Genomic DNA, 21582 nt, shown 5'->3' on the forward strand with positions numbered 1-21582 from the left:
GGCACCAGAGGGGCGCCGTGTAGTTAGCAATCAGCAGAGATTCTCACAGAAAGACAGAAACTATAAATACCAGTCATTTGTTTGAACTCGTGAAGGCAAAAGAGTTCCTTTCTAAGCTTACAGGGTCCAGGAAGAATGCAAGGGAAATCATGGAATACAGAACAGTAAAGGATTTGTATTAAATTCAGAACCTTTGACAGGAAGGCAACGGGGACCTCACATGTGAAATTTTTTATCCTATTTCCATCTTAAAACAGATGGAAAAGAAGTCTACTGTGTTTATTGTTCCAGGAAAGTGGGTTTTGTTTCCAGTCTAACAAAATAGAATCTTTGGGGTCCATTCTTTTCAGTAATTTAACTTTTTGATTCTACTTTCTGGTGAGAGGTTCTATGTAATAAGAGGTGAAGCTCACTCAACAGACGTACTTCCTTGTGTCCTGACCACGGAGGGGAGGGAGTCCCAGGCCCTCTCCAGGGCTGGCGGACTCTGCCTCAGGGCTGTTGTGTCTCCACACCACACCTGTCCTGGACCTACAGGTTTTCTGGGTTTCTGCGCAAGTTTAGTGAGCGGTTGGGAAGTGCCTGCAGGAGATGCCAGGGAATAAAATAACCTGTTATCAGAGAGCTTTTAGGCAAGTGGTGAGTTGATAGTTCTGATGTGTGTTTTTTCCCTAACACCAAGCAATTCTCTGATACTCGGCAGACACCGGCTGGGTATCCTACAAATGTGATTCAATTCTAACTCCGTCTGTCTTCCTGGAGCGGCCTCAGTTCACACAGAGTAAGGGCTCAGTCCCACAAGACTGCCCCCTTTTCAGATGCCATTCACAAGTCCAGGTTGTCACCTGCGCTTCTGACCGACTGGTTACAAATTGGAGGTTCTCACGGCCCCTTCCTTGGGTTTGATTAATTTGGTTAATTCTCACAGCTGAGAAACATTTACTTACGTTATTTTATTTTTTATTCTCATTTTAACCTTATTGAAGTATAGTTGATTTACAATGTAGTGTTAATTTCTGCTGTACAGCAACGTGACTCAGTTATACATACATATATATATATATATACATTCTTTTTCATATTCTTTTCCATTATGGTTTATCCCAGGATATTAAATATAGTTCCCTGTGCTATACAGTAGGACCTTGTTGTTTATCCATCCTGTACATAATAGTTTGCATCTGCTAATCCCACACTTCCAATCCTTCCCTCCCTCACCCCTCACCCCGCTTGGAAACCACAAGTCTGTTCTCTAAGTCTGTGAGTCTGTTTCTGTTTTGCAAATAAGTTTATTTGTGTCTTATTTTAGATTCCACATATAAGTGATATGGTATTTTAAATGGTTGAAAAATCAATGATTTTAAGTATATAAGGGAAATTATTGCTTAGATTTCCATCTAAATCTGTGATAAAATAGATCATATAATATGTGAGAAAATACTTCATAAATTGAAAAGAGCTGTAATAGTATTAATGCTTTCAGTTTGTATTTTAACTCGACTTTTAGTTATCAGGAGCAAGGTGACCTTATAATGAATCAACAGAGCGTGTTGGTTTCCAACATCCCTTTGTGTTCACAGGTGGGTGCTCACCTGCCCGAGAGGAGCTGTTACATAGAGAACGGTGTGAGGGCGGCCTGGGTGGACCGGTCTCAGTGACTGATAAGCCCCCATCTAGGCATCCCCATTTTCACCGCCATCAGGAGGCAGGTAAACGTTCCCATCTTGAGAGCTGAAGCTTGCTTAGGGGACCTAGGACGCAGCCAGGACTTCCATCTCCTGCCAAGTCCTGTGGAGCAGAGCACTACTGACATTTTGGACTGGGTGCATCTGTGTTGTTGGGACTCTTCTACACTTCGTAGCACGTTCAGCAGCATTCTTGGCCTCTACTCCCTAGATGCCACTAGCATCCCCTCTACTGGTAATGGCAACTAAAATTATCCCCAGACATGGCAAAATCACCTCTGATTGAGAACCACTGTTCTAGAGGGTAAATCCTTGACTACACAGATATCTCTGGGACTGTAATACCGAAAACGGAAGCATCCAGGGGTCTGTGCGTGTGACAGGTAGCCCAAGGAGGGTGTGATACAGCAATGTGATAAAGGGTGTGGGCAAAGTTGAAAATGGCAAAGTGAATTCTGGAGGATGGGCTATTAGAATTTTCACTTACATTTTCTTTTTGAAGTAAACCTAAGTAAGTGTCATTGAAATTCAAGACCTTGCTCTGGAGAACTGCTCCTGAGTATATTCTGGTAGCAGCTTTCTATTTTATCTAAAACAGTGCCTTTCATCTTTCTTTACACATCCTATTTCCCAAGCACTTAATCACATTGATGCCCACTTTTGGACGATTTCCAGGGTTGGCATGTCTGGGTAAAGTCTTGGGATGCTGAGAAAGAAAAGGTGGAGGAAGAGGGAGGGTATCAGAGGGATTTCTGAATTAGAATAAGATATCAAAATATTTTGCAAATAAGTGCAATGAGAAGTAAGGGATTTGCAAGGAAGAAGGATAAAACACCGACAGAGGGACCTTCTTGTATCTCCTCTTGAAATTTAATAAGGTGTAGTAGTGTGACATCGTGACTTAAAAAGTTTTGAGAGTTAGTGAAGAAATAACCTACGAAACAGTATAAAATTAACATGAGCCAGTAGATGGTAAGCTAGGAAAAAATCACTCTACTGACACACATATTACTAACCTGATTTTTCTCTGAAGCAGAGTTTCATTTAGGTTTTGGAATGAAAGGATCTTATAAATCATTCTCAGGGAAATGCAGTTTCATGATAGATGCACATCCCCTATCCCCTGAAACTTGATTCAGCTGTTCTAAGGCTTTTTTGCTGTTTACTGTGGTGCCACTTCATGATGTCGCATCCACAAAGCCTCCATTATTTTCTTTTTTTTAAAAACATCTTTATTGGAGTATAATTGCTTTACAATGGTGTGTTAGTTTCTGCTTTATAACAAGTGAATCAGCTATACATATACATATACCCCCATATCTCCTCACTCTTGCGTCTCCCTCCCACCCTCCCTATCCCACCCCTCTAGGTGGTCACAAAGCACCGAGATGATCTCCCTGTGCTATGCAGCTGCTTCCCACTAGCTATCTGTTTTACATTTGGTAGTGTATATATGTCCATGCCACTCTCTCACTTCATCCCAGCTTACCCTTCCCCCTCCCCGTGTACTCAAGTCCATTCTCTACATCTGCGTCTTTATCCCTGTCCTGCCCCTAGGTTCTTCAGAACCTTTTTTTTTTTTTTAGGTTCCATATATATGTGTTAGCATACGGTATTTGTTTTTCTCTTTCTGACTTACTTCACTCTGTATGACAGATGCTAGGTCCATCCACATCACTACAAATAACTCAGTTTCGTTTCTCTGTATGCCTGAGAAATATTCCACTGTATATATGTGTCACATCTTCTTTATCCATTGATCTGTTGATGGACACTTAGGTTGCTTCCACGTCCTGGCTATTGTAGAGAGCTGAAGTGAACATTGTGGTACATGACTCTTTTTGAATTATGGTTTTCTCAGGGTATATGCCCAGTAGTGGGATTGCTGTGTCGTATGGTAGTTCTATTTTTAGTTTTTTAAGGAACCTCTATACTGTTCACCATAGTGGCTTTATCAATTTACATACCCACCAACAGTGCAAGAGGGTTCCCTTTTCTCTACACCCTCTCCAGCATTTATTGTTTCTAGATTTTTGGCTGATGGCCATTCTGACTGGTATGAGGTGATCCCTCACTGCAGTGTTGATTTGCATTTCTCTAATGATTAGTGATGTTGAGCATCCTTTTATTTGTTTGTTGGCAATCCGTATATCTTCTTTGGAGAAATGTCTATTTAGGTCTTCTGCCCATTTTTGGATTGGATTGTTTGTGTTTTTGATACTGAGCTGCATGAGCTGCTTGTAAATTTTGGAGATTAATCCTTTGTCAATTGCGTCATTTGCAAATATTTTCTCCCATTCTGCAGGTTGTTTTTTCGTCTTGTTTATGGTTTCCTTTGCTGTGCAAAAGCTTTGAAGTTTCATTAGGTCCCATTTGTTTATTTTTGTTTTTCTTTGCATTTCTCTAGGAGGTGGGTCAGAAAGGATCTTGCTGTGATTTATGTCATAGAGTGTTCTGCCTCTGTTTTCTTCTAAGAGTTTGATAGTGTCTGGCCTTACCTTTAGGTCTTTAGTCCATTTTGAGTTTATTTTTGTGTATGGTGTTAGAGAATGTTCTAATTTCATTCTTTACATGTAGCTGTCCAGTTTTCCTAGCACCACTTATGGAAGAGGCTGTCTTTTCTCCATTGTATATTCTTGCCTCCTTTATCAAAGGTAAGGTGACCATATATATGTGCGTGGGTTTATCTCTGGGATATCTATCCTGTTCTATTGATCTGTATTTCTGTTTTTGTGTCAGTACCATACTGTCTTGATTACTGTAGCTTTGTAGTATAGTCTGAAGTCCAGGAGTCTTATTCCTCCAGCTCTGTTTTTCTTTCTCAAGATTGCTTTGGCTATTTGGGGTCTTTTGTGTTTCCATACAAATTGTGAAATTTTTTGTTCTAGTTCTGTGGAAAATGCCATTGGTAGTTTGACAGGGATTTCTTTGAATCTGTAGATTCCTTTGGGTAGTATAGTTATTTTCACAATGTTGATTCTTCCAACCAAGAACATGGTATATCTCTCCATCTGTTTGTATCATCTTTAATTTCTTTCATCAGTGTCTTATAGTTTTTGGCCTACAGGTCTTTTGTCTCCTTAGGTAGGTTTATTTCTAGGTATTTTATTCTTTCTGTTGCAGTGGTAAATGGCAGTGTTTCCTTAATTTCTCTTTCAGATTTTTCATCATTAGTGTATAGGAATGGAAGAGATTTCTGTGCATTAATTTTGTATCCTGCTACTTTACCAAATTCATTGATTAGTTGTAGTAGTTTTCTGGTAGAGTCTTTAGGATTCTCTATGTATAGTATCATGTCAGCTGCAAACAGTGACAGCTAGCTTTACTTCTTTTTTCCAATTTGGATTCCTTTTAATTTTTTTTCTTTTGTGATTGCTGTGGCTAAAACTTCCAAAACTATGTGGAATAATAATGGTGAGAGTGGACAACCTTGCTTGTTCCTGACCTTAGAGGAAATGGTTTCAGTTTTTCACCATTGAGAATGATGTTGGCTGTGGGTGTGTCATATATGGCCTTTATTATGTTGTGGTAAGTTCCATCTATGTCTACTTTCTGGAGGGTTTTTATCATAACAGGGTGTTGAAATTTGTTGAAAGCTTTTCTGCATCTATGGCGATGATCATATGGTTTTTCTCCTTCAGTTTGTTACTATGGTTTATCACATTGATTGATTGGCATATACTGAAGAATTCTTGCATTCCTGGGATAAACCCCACTTGATCATGGTGTATGCTCATTTTAATGTGCTGTTGGATTCTCTTTGCTAGTATTTTGTTGAGGATTTTTGCATCTTTGTTCATCAGTGATACTGGCCTGTAGTTTTCTTTCTTTGTGACATCTTTGTCTGGTTTTGGTATCAGGGTGATGGTTGCCTCGTAGAATGAGTTTGGGAGTGTTCCTCCCTCTGCTATATTTTGGAAGAGTTTGAGAAGGATAGGTGTCAGCTCTTCTCTAAATGTTTGAAAGAAGTCGCCATCTGGTCCTGAGCTTTTGTTTGTTGGAAGATATTTAATCACAGTCTCAATTTCAGTGCTTCTGATTGGTCTGATTATATTTTCTACTTCTTCCTGGTTCAGTCAGGGAAGGTTTTGCTTATCTCAGAATTTGTCCATTTCTTCTAGGTTGTCCCTTTTATTGGCATATAGTTGCTTATAGTAATCTCTCATGATCCCTTGTATTTCTGCAGTGTCAGTTGTTACTTCTCCTTTTTCATTTCTAATTCTATTGATTTGGGTCTTCTCCCCTTTTTTCTTGATGAGTCTGGCTAATGGTTTATCAATTTTGTTTATCTTCTCAAAGAACCAGCTTTTATTTTTATTGATCTTTGCTATTTTTTCCTTCCTTTCTTTTTCATTTATTTCTGATCTGATTTTTATGATTTCTTTCCTTCTGCTAACTTTGGGTTTTGTTTGTTCTTCTTTGTCTAATTGCTTCAGGTGTAAGGTTAGGTTGCTTATTTGAGATGTTTCTTGTTTCTTGAGGTAGGATTGTACTGCTATCAAGTTCCCTCTTAGAACTGCTTTTTCTGCATCTCATAGGTTTTGGGTCATCGTGTTTTCAGTGTCAGTTTTTTCTAGGTATTTTTTGATTTCCTCTTTGATTTGTTCAGTGATTTCTTCATTATTTAGTAGTATTTTTTTAGCCTCCATGTGTTTGTATTTTTTACACTTTTTCTCCTGTAATTGATATCTAGTCTCATAGCATTGTTGTCAGAAAAGATACTTGATATGAATTCAATTTTCTTAAATTTAGCAAGGCTTGATTTGTGACCCAAGATATGATCTATCCTGGAGAATGTTCCATGAGCACTTGAGAAGAAAGTGTATTCTGTTGTTTTTGGATGGAATGTCCTATAAATATCACTTAAGTTCATCTTTTTTAATGTGTCATTTAAAGCTTGTGTTTCCTTATTTATTTTCATTTTGTATGATCTGTCCATTGGTAAAAGTGGGGTGTTAAAGTCCCCTACTATGATTGTGTTACTGTCGATTTCCCTTTTTAGGGCTGTTAGCATTTGCCTTACGTATTGCGGTGCTCCTATGTTGGGTGCATAAATATTTACAATCGTTATATCTTCTTCTTGCATCATTATGTAGTGTCCTTCCTTGTCTCTTGTAACATCCTTTATTTTAAAGTCTGTTTTATCTGATATGAGTATTGCTTCTCCAGCTTTCTTTTGATTTCCATTTGCATGGAATATCTTTTTCCATCCCCTCACTTTCAGTCTGTATGTGTCCCTAGGTCTGAAGTGGGTCTCTTGTCGACAGCATATACACGGGTCTTGTTTTTGTATCCATTCAGCCAGTCTGTGTCTTTTGGTTGGAGCACTTAATCCATTTACATTTAAGATAGTTATCGATATGTATGTCCCTATTAACATTTTCTTAATAGTTTGGGTTTGTTATTGTACGTCTTTTCCTTGTCTTATGTTTCCTACCTAGAGAAGTTCCTTTAGCATTTGTTGTAAAGCTGGTTTGATGGTGCTGAATTCTCTTAGCTTTTGCTTGTCTGTAAAGGTTTTAATTTCTCCTTCAAATCTGAATGAGATCCTTGCTGGGTAGAGTAATCTTGGTTGTAGGTTTTTCCCTTTCATCACTTTAAATATGTCCTGCCACTCCCTTGTGGCTTGCAGAGTTTCTGCTGAAAGATCAGCTGTTAACCTTATGGGGATTCCCTTGTATGTTATTTGTTGTGTTTCCCTTGCTGCTTTTAATATTTTTTCTTTGTATTTAATTTTTGATAGTTTGATTAATATGTCTTGGCCTGTTTCTCTTTGGATTTATCCTCTATGGGACTCTCTCTGCTTCCTGGACTTGATTGATTATTTCCTTTCACATATTAGGGAAGTTTTCAACTATAATCTCTTCAAATATTTACACAGTCCCTTTCATTTTCTCTTCTTCTTCTGCGACCCCTATAATTTGAATGTTGGTGTGTTTAATGTTGTCCCAGAGGTCTCTGAGACTGTCCTAAATTATTTTCATTGTTTTTTCTTTATTCTGCTCTGTGGTGGTTATTTCCACTATTTTATCTTCCAGGTCACTTATCCGTTCTTCTGCCTCAGTTATTCTGCTATTCATCCCTTCTAGAGAGTTTTTCATTTCATTTATTGTGTTGTTCATCATTGTTTGTTTGCTCTTTAGTTCTTCTAGGTCCTTGTTAAACGTTTCTTGTATTTCCTCCATTCTATTTCCAATATTTTGGATCATCTTTACTATCAGTACTTTGAATTCTTTTTCAGGTAGACTGCCTATTTCCTCTTCATTTGTTTGGTCTGGTGGGCTTTTACCTTGCTCCTTCATCTGCTGTGTGTTTCTCTGTCTTCTCATTTTGCTTAACTTACTGTGTTTGGGGTCTCCTTTTTGCAGGCTGCAGGTTCATAGTTCCCATTGTTTTTTGTGTCTTCCCCCAGTGGCTAAGGTTGGTTCAGTGGGTTGTGTAGGCTTCCTGGTGGAGGGGACTGGTGCCTGTGTTCTGGTGGATGAGGCTGGATCTGTGTTTCTGGTGGGCAGGACTGCATCCAGTGGTGTGTTTTGGGGTGTCTGTGACCGTATTATGATTTGAGGCAGCCTCTCTGCTAATGTGTGGGGTTTTGTTCCTGTCTTGCTAGTTGTTTGGCATAGGGTGTGCAGCACTGTAGCTTGGTGGTCGTTGAGTGGAGCTGGGTCATAGCATTGAGAGCTTTCACTATTTGATATTATGTGGGGCTGGGAAGTCTCTGGTGGACCAGTGCTCTGAACTTGGCTCTTCCACGTAAGATGCTTAGGCCTGACACCTGGCTGGAGCACCAAGACCCTGTTAGCCACATGGCTCAGAAGAAAAGGGAGAAAAAATAGAAAACAACAAAATATAATAATGAAAATTTTAAAAATTACTAAAATTTAAAAAGAACAAAAAAAAAAAAAAAGAAAGAAAGAGGAAAGCAACCAAACCAATAAATAAATCCAGCAATGATAACAAGAGCTAAAAACTATACTGAAAAAAGACAAAAACAAGAACAGACAGACAGAACCCTAGGACAAATGGTAAAAGCAAAGCTATACAGACAAAATCACACAAAGGAGCATACACATACACCCTCACAAAAAGAGAAAAAGGAAAAAATATACATTTAAAAAAGAAAGGAAGGGCACATCCAAATCCGTAAATAAATCTACCAGTGATAATAAGGTCTAAATAGTAAGCTAAGATAAACATAAAACCAGAAACAAATCAGATGCAGAAAGCAAACCCCAAGTCTACAGTTGTTCCCAAAGTCCACCACCTTAATTTTGGGATGATTCGTTGTCTATTCAGGTATTCCACAGATGCAGGGCACATCAAGTTTATTGTGGAGATTTAATCCGCTGCTCCTGAAGCTGCTGGGAGAGATTTCCCTTTCTCTTCTTTGTTCGCACAGCTCCTGGGGTTCAGCTTTGGATTTGGCCCCGCCTCTGCGTGTAGGTCGCTGGAGGGCGTCTGTTCGTCGCTCAGACAGGACGGGGTTAAAGGAGCCGCTGATTCAGGGGCTCTGGCTCACTCAGGCCGGGGGGGAGGGAGGGGCACGGAGGGCGGGGCGGCCCTGCGGTGGCAGAGGCCGGCGTGACGTTGCAGCAGCCTGAGGCGCGCCGTGCATTCTCCCGGAGGAGTTGACCCTGGATCCCGGGACCCTGGCAGTGGCGGGTTGCACAGGCTCCCCGGAAGTGGGGTGTGGATAGTGACCTGTGCTCGCACACAGGCTTCTTGGTGGCGACAGCAGCAGCCTTAGCGTCTCATGCCCGTCTCTGGGGTCCGCGCTTTTAGCCGCGGCTTGCGCCCGTCTCTGGAGCTCCTTTAAGCAGCGCTCTTAATCCCCTCTCCTCACGCACCAGGAAACAAAGAGGGAAGAAAAAGTCTCTTGCCTCTTCGGCAGGTCCAGACTTTTCCCCGGACTCCCTCCCGGCCAGCCGTGGCGCACTAACCCCTGCAGGCTGTGTTCACGCTGCCAACCCCAGTCCTCTCCCTGCGCTCCGACCGAAGCCCGAGCCTCAGCTCCCAGGGCGGGGGAGCAGACAAGCCTCTAGGGCTGCTGAGTGCCGGTTGGCACCGATCCTCTGTGTGGGAACCTCTCCACTTTGCCCTCCGCACTCCTGTTGCTGAGCTCTCCTCTCTGGCTCTGAAACTTCCCCCTCTGCCACTCGCAGTCTCCGCCAGTGAAGGGGCTTCCTTGTGTGTGGAACTTTTCCTCCTTCACAGCTCCCTCCCAGAGGGGCGGGTCCCATCCTATTCTTTTGTCTCTGTTTATTCTTTTTTCTTTTGCCCTACCCAGGTATGTGGGGGAGTGTCTTGCCTTTTGGGAGGTCTGAGGTCTTCTGCCAGCGTTCAGTAGGTGTTCTGTAGGAGTTGTTTCACATGTAGATGTATTTCTGATGTATTTGTTGGGAGGAAGCTGATTTCCACATCTTACTCCTCCACTATCTTGAAGGTCTCCCCCTATTTTCTTTTTTAAAAATTCTATTGGAGTATAGTTGATTTACAACGTGTTAGTTTCAGGTGCATAGCTAAGTGATTCAATTATACATATATTCATTCTTTTTCAGATTATTTTCCCATATAGGTTATTGCAGAATACTGAGCAGATTTCCCTGTGCTGTACAGTAGGTCCTTATTGCTTATCTATTTTATATATAGTACTGTGTGTATGTTAATAATTTGGGTGATTTCTAGGTTTGGGTATGAATAGCTCAGTGCCATAATGTGATCTGATTCCCAAGCTTTTAGCTTTTCCCTCTGAGTTAGGATTTGTGCCTGTAATGAATTTAGCAGTTTTAATCGCAAAATGTATTTCTTCTAATGAGGTCCCAGGTGACATGAAACCCTCCTCTTTCGGGTCAGATAAAAATTGGTATGTCTTCACCAGGGAGCTAATGTAATAATAAGATTCAATGTATGGTTGTATCAGGGTAACTGATCAAGTCCTAAAAGTGTGCGCTGAAATGAGACTGGACTTCTTTTGCTGGGTCCTTTCAACTGACACGTGGAAAGTGATTTGGGCCTTTTATTATCCACTGTGTGCCAATACCTGTCTCGTCCAGGAGCAGTTTTCTGGACTGGAGACTGTACCTGTCAAGCATTTCATATATCATAACTTACCTAAGCATTCGGTGCCTAAAATTCTGCTCCAGTAGCCAAACGGGTCTCCTGAAGGGACACTTCAACAATTCCTCAGTGTTTTAATATTCTAGACATGCATCACAGAGGGTTTTTTCCTTTCATTTTATTTTCTTTTGCTTTTTTTTATACTTCATGTATTTTTTTTGAAGTGAGGTCAGCTGAGGTCATTTGCCTACCAGATATGTCTTCAACAATTTATTGTGAGACGCGTCTATTATTTTTCCTTGACACTATTAAGGAAAGGTTGGCTGTGAAGGTATTATTTGGAAGTGTACAGATGAAGCATGTGTTTCAGTCAGCTAGTCTGGTCCAAGAGGTGATTCTGAGGTTCATTAGCTCAGCACCTCCATCATCCAATAACGCGCACCCCAGAGTTGCTGCCCGAGAAAGGAACGCAGTGCTTCCTGCCTACTGCTTTTATGGAGAAATGCTTTAAAATCAATCTGAGAGAGATTGTTTGAAAAGGATCCTCGTTTACCTGACGTTTGCATAATCCATGGTATTTTTTAATAAATGCTCCATGTACTGAGAAAATAAAGTTTTTATGTGTCCTATATTCATTATTCACTGAAACGCTTTCAGGAAAAGCTTCACTGTAAAACAGAGTGGCTCATTTCATGGAGGAATCGACTGACATTTTAGTGACTTGTCATAACTAGTGCAGGGCACTAAGTAAACTGAGTGTAATGACGAGTTTTACAAGGTAGTTTGTTCCTCTTCCTTCATGGGCTCCATGACCTTTCCCCGAGAGAGAGGGATTTATGTCAAGTCTCTGTCTCTCTCTTACGTTCTTCTAAACCACTGGTTCTCTGACTAGGAGTGGAGGAGACAAGATGGAATAAAACAAAAAATTTAAAAGAAAGAAAGAGAGACAATGCTTTTACCAAGTGAAAGGAATCTACAGTATCCAGAAGACAGCTTTTCTCTGTGAGGGAAAAATTAGAATGTTAGGGCTGAGGGGATCATGAGTAATCAACCAGAGTAAAGGGGAGTCTAGATTCCCCCACACCCCTGTGCTCTGCAGTAAGTGGCACCCCCATCCTCACTGCTGCTTGGCTCAAACCCTGACATCTCCCTCGGTTACTCTTGCCTTCAGCCGCCCCCCCAATCCCCACCCTCCTGCTCTATCTCCCGTCTGCACCACTGGTCCTTTTCAGTCCTTCAACTTTCAAAGTATATCCCATCTGTTTATCTTAACTGAATACCCTAGTCCTAACCACCAACTCCTTTCACCTTATACTCTTTCTTGGACCACCGGATCCCATCTTCTAGCTAGTCTCACTGCTTCTACTTGGGCTGCCCACAACGCATCCTCCACGGGGTAGCTAAAGGGATCCTTGCAAAGCTAACTGTTCATGTCACTCCCCTGCTAAAATAGGAAATGTCTTCTCAGTTCACTTAGAATAAGAATCTTAAGTAAATAAACATCTCAAGTAAATAAGAATCTTAAGTAAATATCAGAATTTATTCTATCACACTATGTGGGCATATACTGTATGGATTATATATATGTTTATATACACAATCATGCATGTTTTAGATGGAATGTCTCAAAAGTCCACGATGGAACATCCAGTTATCTAGACATTTTCTATTTCCCAGACATTGTATGGAAATAAGATCTTATTAAAATATCTTGTTATGCTAATGAACAGAAATCTTAAAATGTTTCTTGTAGTGTAAGGTGAGTCTTCCTTTCTCCTGATCTTAGCTTGTAGGTGCTTATTCATCCGGTCATTTGAATATTCATTTGCAGAGACCTGGTTGTGTGCCACGCATTTTGCTGGAAGTTGAAATAAAAAAGACAATCCTGGACTGCAAGGAATCCGGTATCTAATGTGGGCATAGCTGTAAATAGCAAGTTCTTCAATTTCTATTCACTCTTATACTTTGATTCTGGTTATGACATAGGATGACAAAAATAATAGTTATTGCAACAGCATAGGTTAACATTTATTGATGGCTTTTTCATCTCTGACATTATATGAAGACCTTTATATGCACTGTCTTATTGCACACTCATAGTCATCCATGAGGTTATTATTATTTCCATTTTACAAAACTGAGTTTTGAGAAGTGTTTTGGCCACAATGGCATAGCTAAAAGGTGCCAGAGAGCAATTTCTGCTCCAGGTTTTTGAAATTCTGAAGCCTGACTAAACCATCATATAATGGCAAGTGAGAATTAGGAAGATGGGAAAAGAAATGATCATTATTCACATCTATACTTCTTATAATATTGCTGTAACAGTGTCTAAAATCATGATGGTCATTCCGGATAAAATAGGCTGTTTCTTTAAGAAAAAAACACACATTGAAATTATTATCTCAGGGAAATTTTGCCTTGAGAAAATTGGGTCTCCTGTCAATGCATGTGGAGAACTCCACTGTTCATCATGACCAAGAAATGTGACACATCCGACAACAAGGCATCATTTGGCTTGCCAGTGAGGTAGAAATTAAACCTCTTGGTGTTCATAAAACATACTCTTATATGGATTTCTCTTCAGTAAGCAGTAAAGAAAGTAGCGAAATAGAAAGCTCTGCTTTCACACTTTCATAAAGGGAGCTTTTATCGGATGAGGCTGCAATATCTTTAATGTAAGTGACATTTTGCCCCAAAGTTAGAACAGGAAAAACACCACTCCACAGATGTTTGAAATAGTTAGTCATGATGATGTGGTTACTGATGGCAGTGACCCTTTGCTGGAAGCTTCTGTTAACATTTTATGTTTAACGGGACCTCATTCCTCAAAACTGAATTCATCCTTGTCTTCCCATCAAAGTAATTCTCTTTTCAAGTCCCTTTTGTCCAGAATGAAACTAGTTTAAAACCTCTGAAACCTTATGTCTGTTAATTGTTTTTGTGATGTTTTCTCCTTCGTTACCTGTACCCAGTGTCACAGAATTCTGTCAATTTTACGTTCAGGTGCCTCTCACATAATTAAAACAACAACAAAAATGTTTCTCTCACAGGCCTTGTTGTCATTCAGGCACTCCTTTAAGTGCCTTTTAATTAATCTCCCCACTTAAATTGTTTGCCCAATTAGACTAATACTACATGCAGTCCACAGATCTATTTCTCTAAATACCTGTGTTCCTGTTATCCCTGTGCTTCTAAAACCTTCAGTCATTCCCTGTCATACACAAGATACAATCTAAATCCTTTAGTCTAAACTTCAAAGCCCGTCATCATCTGTGCTTGCTACCTTTTCACACACATTTCCCAAAATATTGAACAGAACCCATGTCTCATTCTGGCTATGTGAAAATTTTTGCTATGCATAAAGTACATCACGCTGTCTACTCCCAATACAAATTGACTTCCCCTCTCCAATCTCAGACACTGCTTTTTAATTATTTTGAAAAATTAGCAAATATCACTGATCTCTTAACTATTTTATGTTAATAAATTTGTTTAACATTATGTAGTGGGGCTGTGGGAATTTTTTAAAAGTAATTTATTATATGGTTTCTTCATGGGGCTTTTTTCAATTGGAGTATAGTTGATTTACAATGTTATGTTTCAGATGTACAGTACAGCAAATTGATTCAGTTTTATATATATGTATTCTTTTTCAGATTCTTTTCCCTTATGTGTTATTACAAAATATTGAGTATAGTTCCCTGTGCTATACAGTAGATCCTTGTTGGTTATCTGTTTTATACATAGTAGTGTATATGTGTTAGTTCCAACCTCCTAATTTATCCCTCCCCCCACTATCCCCTTTGGTAACCATAAGTCTGTTTTCCATGTCTGTGGGTCTATTTCTGTTTTGTAAATAAATTCATTTGTATCATTTTTTTAGATTCCACATGTAAGTGGTATCATGTGGTATTTGTCTGGATTACTTCACTTGGTATGATAATCTTTAGTATAGTTGGCGTTGTAGGGAAGAATAGAATTCAGTGTTCAATTGCTTCAGTCTGTAAATTTTCAGTAGTTGGAAACATAACTGTCCAGCAAGTGTTTATGTATCATATGTGTTCCTTTTTTCTTTGCTTGTTTGTTTTAATTATATTTTAAGCTCCTGAAAGGACAGATGCTGTCTTCTACATTTGTGAATATGTGTTTTTGGATTTCTTCATACTGTTGAATAGGTGCTTGAGAAAAATGTATTGCATGAGCTTGTAGAGCTCGGAAGGAGGTGCTTTTTCTTGCCTAATAGCTTAGGCAAGTTAGAAATCCTTACTTCTCATAAGCAAGGCCTTAGAGCACAGTTAGTAACTGCAGATGCCCATGGAAACCAGGCAGTAGGATGAGGGTGTGGCTGGCAGGTTGGAGAGTGAAGACGGGTCTCACTGGAGGGTGGTAAGTAGCCTTTTCCGAAGGGTCAGCTGCTGGTCAGCAGGAGCTGTTATTGCCACAGTCAAGTCCAGTGGTACCTGATCTAATTTTTCAAGAGGAGATGGAGATTGGAATTTTTACGTGAAATGTCCAACTTTTATTTTTCCTCTGGAATTTGACTGGCCAAATTCCACACCCATATAAGCTGCATTTGTCCTGCAGGCTGCTAGTTCGCAATCTCAGCTCTAGAGAGAAGTTTGTTGTTCTTGATGATGTGATTATAGTAGAATTCTCATCTGACATAATCAAAGTTGGTAGCTGGTCAATTAGTTAGAAAAGACAGGTAAAGTGGCAAAGCATAAACAAATGGTTGACCTGTATCGTGAAATTCTTAGAATAATACACCATGATGTTTATGCCAAACATTTTATGTTACATTAGAGCATATGAATTCAGCAATCCTTTCATGTGCGGGTAAGGCTTTTTCTCTGGGTATGAGTTAACTGACTGTATTGCTAAATTTTCCTGTGTAGACCACACACAGTGTCCTCCATTTCTAGCTTCCATTTCCTTAAAGCAGAGGGAGAAATATAAACACTAGCCAGGCAGGCTGAGGGGCAGAATCCTTTTAAATTTCTATGATGTTCTTCCAACTGTCACATTTTCTGGTCCCTAAATGAGGCTGCTTTATTTTTAGTGACTTTAACCAAAGCATTTAAATTAGTTTTCTTAGAAGCAGTTCTCTTTTCACACGCCTAGTTCATCAGTTTGCACAATATTTAATTAATCTATATCATTACAATGTAAAATAAGTCAAACATGAACAAGTTTGGGAACAGATGAAACTGACTCCTGGTAACCATGCAATTCAACACATGGAAGCAGGAGGGCTCAGGAGAATAAAGATTAGTCTTTTCCCATGATTCAACAGGTTGTCCACAACAATCAGTAAGTTTTGGAAGAAGACTGGAGAACATGGATAAATCCAGTCACTCAATTAAGTGAAAGTTCATTAAGTGAGCAACATGGTAGAACATTACAGTTCATTGTGCTGACCTATAGTATTGGCCCCTACTGTGCAACCCTTGGGTTAGCACAACATCAGTACCAGCTGTGAATTCAAGTGATGCTCCAGCGTTGGGTTACATAGGCTTTGAGAAATGCTTTTAGTGGCTCTCATGGGGAGAGAGAGGGGGGTTACTTCTAAACCAGTGACAAGATATTTGCTTCTGAGGAGGTTGTCTACTATGAGAAGAAAAATACTTTAGTGCAACTTTGCTTTTTGCAAGTATAACGAACCATGCTTTGGAAAGAGATAATGTGTGAATGTATTATAAGAGCAAGAACAGAGAATGTCCCAAAGTTCAAGTTGCTTCTCTAGGACAAAAAAAATCTGTTTTCTCACCCAGAAGTCTTATCCCATTTTTTTTCTCAGTTCTTCCAAAGAGCAATCATTCATGACCACAAAAAAAAAAAAAAAAAAAGATTCACACTCAGATTAGAAATTAGATTTTCTTTGTCCTTGTAAAGCAGTTCGTGTTCTTCGAAGGAATCTAAAAATATCCTGTGCATTTCTTCACTTCATGCTCATTATTTTTACCCTATTGTGGACGATTGTTCTGTACACAGTGGTCTGAATACATTAAATCCTAGAGGCATTGTTTAGGCTCACAGACATTATGTGCATTTACTTTTTTTTTTTTTTTTTTGTGCATTTACTTTTAAATAAAGGATACATTTGAATAGCAGAATTACAAAAAAGTTAAATTTAGCTAAAAAACTAGTTGTTTTTAAAAATACTTGTGACAAACTGACCTTTCCTATAGGTTTAATAATTTCCAATAGGAATGATAAATTGTTATAGTAGAGATTTTAAGACTTATTCACCAGCAAGCATTTACAAATCATCTGTTAAGTGAGACATCTTTCCTCGGGGAGTGCCCAGTGCTTCTGCAAATGATTTGCAAACCTCCTGCTCAAGTTTGTTCAGCTTTCAGTTTTGTGGAATCCATTCCAGGTCGGTGGACTTGAGTCTTTAGCTGTGGACTCTGGGATCTGCACGTTTATCAAAACCCGATGGTGATTTCTACATGGAGTGACATTGAGAATTAGTACTCTTGGCATTTTCCATCCATAGAGAAAATAGAAATTATATCCTTCCAGGAGTAGGTCCAAAGTGGTGGCTAGAATCTGGCAGGGGTACAAGTAACCTTTTCATAAGATGAGAGCGCCCGCTGAAATGTTGCTGCCTTGGCCTTTCTGCCTGTTGAACTTGGGAAATTTGCACCAGTCAAGCTGAGAGATGGCTTACAATCAAATAGAATACACCCAGAATACAGCTAAGCAGGGGGTGGCAATGTGTTTAGAAACAAAAGAGATTCAACCAAGAATGTTACCCAGGTCTAAAGAAGCAAAGATGCAGGCAGAATCCCTTAGTGCAGGAACACAATAAAGCAGAATCCATAGTTGAGTGTTTCTCTTATAAAGAGTCTGTGGGCTGTGTAAAAGCCATCAGTGAAACAACAGCATAAAGGAATCTTTTTGTTCTGTTTATGTATTTTGCTTCAAAAGGAGACTCATTCTCTTTTTCACAGATAAGTACCATTCTGGAATTGATTAGAGTCCATTAAAACCTTTCAGAGATCTGATGTTTAAACATGAGAACGAGTCTTCAGTTCTTTATTCAATATATGTGTGATAGGCAGAGACTTGTGCCTCTTAAAGTTTTATTTGCTCTTAATACTGTGAAGTGCTCAAAGACTTAATGTTCTAATTTCTACCTATGTTCACTTTGAAGGATCCATATAATCCTCTTTCTAGCGAGTCACGTTTTGCTCCATTTCACCTTTTGAAAATATCATGTTCAAACTTTTAAAATTAAATACCAAATGGCTGATAGGAAGCCTCACACAGCACAGCAGAGGTGAGGCTTTAGGGTGTGTGCTGGCCGCCAAGAGAGGCTACAGGAGTCATAGGCCCTGGATCTTGGAGGAAAAAAAAGGGTGGATGCTGTTTTCTGGAAACGCTTCCACAGCAAATAAAGAAGGGCAAAGGGCAGGCTGTGTGAGTTATGAGTTGGTTCCAGCACAGACAACTCTGTCCCCACTGTCAGCTGTCAGGAGAGCTCTGCTTCTGCCCACAGGCCTCAGCCTTGTCCTGGGACCCCTGGCCACCTCTCCATCTTTCCCACTCCTCCCCATTTAACTGCACAGGCTGTAAAGCATTGTATGTTTCATCGTTTTGAGACGTGGTGTCTCACTTTTTTTTCCAAGGCTGGATGAGCAGAATTTTCATCGTTATCCCATCTAATCCAGGGATTTTAATCTCCAGGAATTTGTTAATTCTTCGGGGTATTGATTTCTTTGGCCTAGGTTAAACCTAATTTGGTCCTAAATTTAAGCACAGAACTAAAATTAGGACCAAATTAACTTTGACGAAGCCAAAGAAATCAGTGCCCTGAAGGACTAACAGATTCCTGATCATATTTATGTGTCAGGAAAGGACATTTTAGTTATTTGCTTGATTCATGTGAAAATGTTAAAGATGTGAAGATTTTGAAAATACACTATGGTACCTCTGTAGTCTAGAAGTTGCCCTTAGCTCAGATTATTCTACTTTTCCATACTCATTTAAATTGTATTCCTATTCTTTAGTTGATGTACTTATTTGTATTAAAAAGTCTTGAAAAGAAAGAATTTTCCTACTGAAAAAATTAAGTTCCTTCTGGTTTAGTACAAATTAAGTGCCAGTATACTTCAAGCAGGAAGTTGATATTCATATAACTTGAACATGTGTGACGCTATAGAGAATAAAGGGTGCTAATTCTTTCTTTATATATAAATTTATTATTTTATTTTATTATATTTTATATATATTTATTATATATATAGGGTGCTAATTCTTTTATATATATATATAGCACCCTATATATATATATAGCACCCTATATATATATATAGGGTGCTAATTCTTTTTTTATATATAAATTTATTATTTTATTTTATTTTATATATATTATATATATATTATATATATTATATATATATAATATTATTTTATATATACTTATTATTTTATTATATTATATTATTTTATTTTATGTTTTGGCTGTGTTGGGTCTTTGTTGCTGTGCACAGGCTTTCTCTAGTTGCGGCGAGCGGGGACTGCTCTTCCTTGCGGTATGTGGGCTTCTCATTGCAGTGGCTTCTCTTGTTGCGCAGCACGGGCTCTAGGCATGTGGGCTCAGTAGTTGTGGCACATGGGCTCAGTAATTGTGGCTCACAGGCTCTAGAGCACAGGCTCAGTAGTTGTGTCGCACAGGCTTAGTTGCTCCGCGGCATGTGAGATCTTCCCAGACCAGGACTCGAAACTGTGTCCCCTGCGTTGGCAGGTGGATTCTTAACCACTGCACCACCAGGGAAGCCCAAGGGTGCTAACTCTTTAAGAAAGGGATTTCTTAAGAGAAATGCATACTGGTTCTAGAGTCTAGTCTCATGCCTTATGTAACCAGCAGATTTTTGGTTTCTGAAGATATATTGTACAGCACAGGGAAATACAGCCATTATTTTGTAATAACTTTAAATGGAGTATAATCTATAAAATATTGCGTCACTATGTTGTATACCTGAAACTAATATAATATTGTGAATCAGCTATACTTCACTTTAAAAAAAGTTGCATTTGTACCTAGAAATTAATTTGTTACCCATATTTTCAATAGGTGATAGCCCAGGATTTTAAAGGCATGTGTTATGCACCAAATGGTGACTTTGACTGTTAGTTTTAGTGTTCCCTCCTTAAAATAGAAAAATCATGTAAAAATAGTTATTTTATCAATGAAAAGGAATAGTGACAAGCTTATATTTTTTATATTGGGAAGTTGTCCAAGAAACAATTTAAATATATTTTGAAAGTATTTTTCTTTCTATATTACCATTTTACCATATATACTATATACCATATATACCATAGAGTCCAAAGACAATTAATATCCATGGTATACTTTCACAATTATATGTATTTAAAAGTTTGACATTTGGGGAACTTCCTCAACTCGGTAAAGAACATCTCAAAAAACCTATACCTCACATCATAGTTAATTGTGTTTTTTTTTAAATAAATTTATTTATTTATTTTTGGCTGTGTTAGGCCTTCATTGCTGTGTGTGGGCTTTCTCTAGTTGTGGTGAGCAGGCACTACTCTTTGTTGTGGTGTGTGGGCTTCTCATTGCGGTGGCTTGTCTTTGTTGCAGAGCACGGGCTCTAGGCATGCGGGCTTCAGTAGTTGTGGCACACAGGCTCAGTAGTTGTGGCTCACGGGCTTAGCTGCTCTGTGGCATGTGGGATCTTCCTGGATCAGGGCTCGAACCCACGTCCCCTGCATTGGCAGGTGGATTCTTTACCACTGCGCCACCAGGGAAGTCCTAATGGTGTTAACTGGACACTTTTCCCCTAAGATCAGGAACAAGGCAAGGATTTCCTCTCTTACCACTCCTATTCAGTGTTCCATTGGAGGTCTTAGCAATGCAGTAACACAAGAAATGAAAAGGAGTATAGAATTGGAAGGAAGAAATAAAATTGTATATGTTTGCAGATGACGTGATATGTCTATTAGGTATAAATCTAACAAAATATGTGGAGTCTATATGTCAAAAATTACTCTGAACAAAATCAAGGAATATCTAAATAAAAGGAGAGTTGTGAGCTTCCCTGGTAGCACAGTGGTTGAGAGCCCGCCTGCCGATGCGGGGGACACGGGTTCGTGCCCCCGTCCGGGAGGATCCCACATGCCGTGGAGTGGCTGGGCCCGTGAGCCATGGCCGCTGAGCCTGTGCGTCTGGAGCCTGTGCTCCACAACGGTAGAGGCCACAACAGTGAGAGGCCCGTGTACCGCAAAAAAAAAAAAAAAAAAAAAAAAAGAGAGAGTTATTTCCATGTTCATGGATTGGAAGACTCAGTGCTGTCAAGTTTATATGGAGAGGCAAAACACCCCGATAGTCAAAAGACATGAAAAAAAGAAGAATAAAGTTGTTGAAGTGATATTACCTGACTTGAAGACTTATTATAAAGCTATAATCATCAAGATAGCATGGCATTTGTGAAATAACAGACACATAGATAAATGGAACAAAATAGAGAGCACAGAAATCAACCCATACACATATAACCATTTAATCTTTAGCAGTGGAGCAAAGGCAGTTCATTGAACAAAGGACAGTCTTTCAACAAATGGTGCTGGAGCAATTAGATTTTTTATGCAAGAAAAATTCTAGACACAGACTTTATATATTTTACGAATTGATTCTACTTAAAATGGATCATGGATCTGAGTGTAGAATGCAAAATTATAAAACTTCTGGAAGGAAACATAGAAAATCTAGGTAACCTGTGCTTGGTAATGTGTTCCTAGATATAACAACAAAAGCATGCTCCATGAAAGAAAAAAATGGTTATGCTGAACTGTACCAAAATTAAAAACT

General features: G+C 39.2%; 1 protein-coding gene across 2 annotated transcripts in view; it reads left to right on the top strand.

Moving 5' to 3' along the window:
• The window catches only part of LOC111185348 (uncharacterized), a 315714-nt gene extending 299123 nt beyond the window's left edge, over positions 1–16591 (top strand). For both annotated transcript variants that reach the window (XM_089912700.1, XM_089912701.1), the window contains exon 6: positions 1–16591. This exon is cut by the window's left edge. The gene's annotated coding sequence lies outside the window, so the exon portion shown is untranslated.
• The last annotated feature ends 4991 nt before the right edge of the window (positions 16592–21582 follow it).

This window comes from Delphinapterus leucas, chromosome 6, assembly GCF_059928025.1.
Source record: "Delphinapterus leucas isolate spDelLeu-1000000601 "Yukka" chromosome 6, BTC_Dleu_Yukka2, whole genome shotgun sequence".
Taxonomy (NCBI): Eukaryota; Metazoa; Chordata; class Mammalia; order Artiodactyla; family Monodontidae; genus Delphinapterus; species Delphinapterus leucas.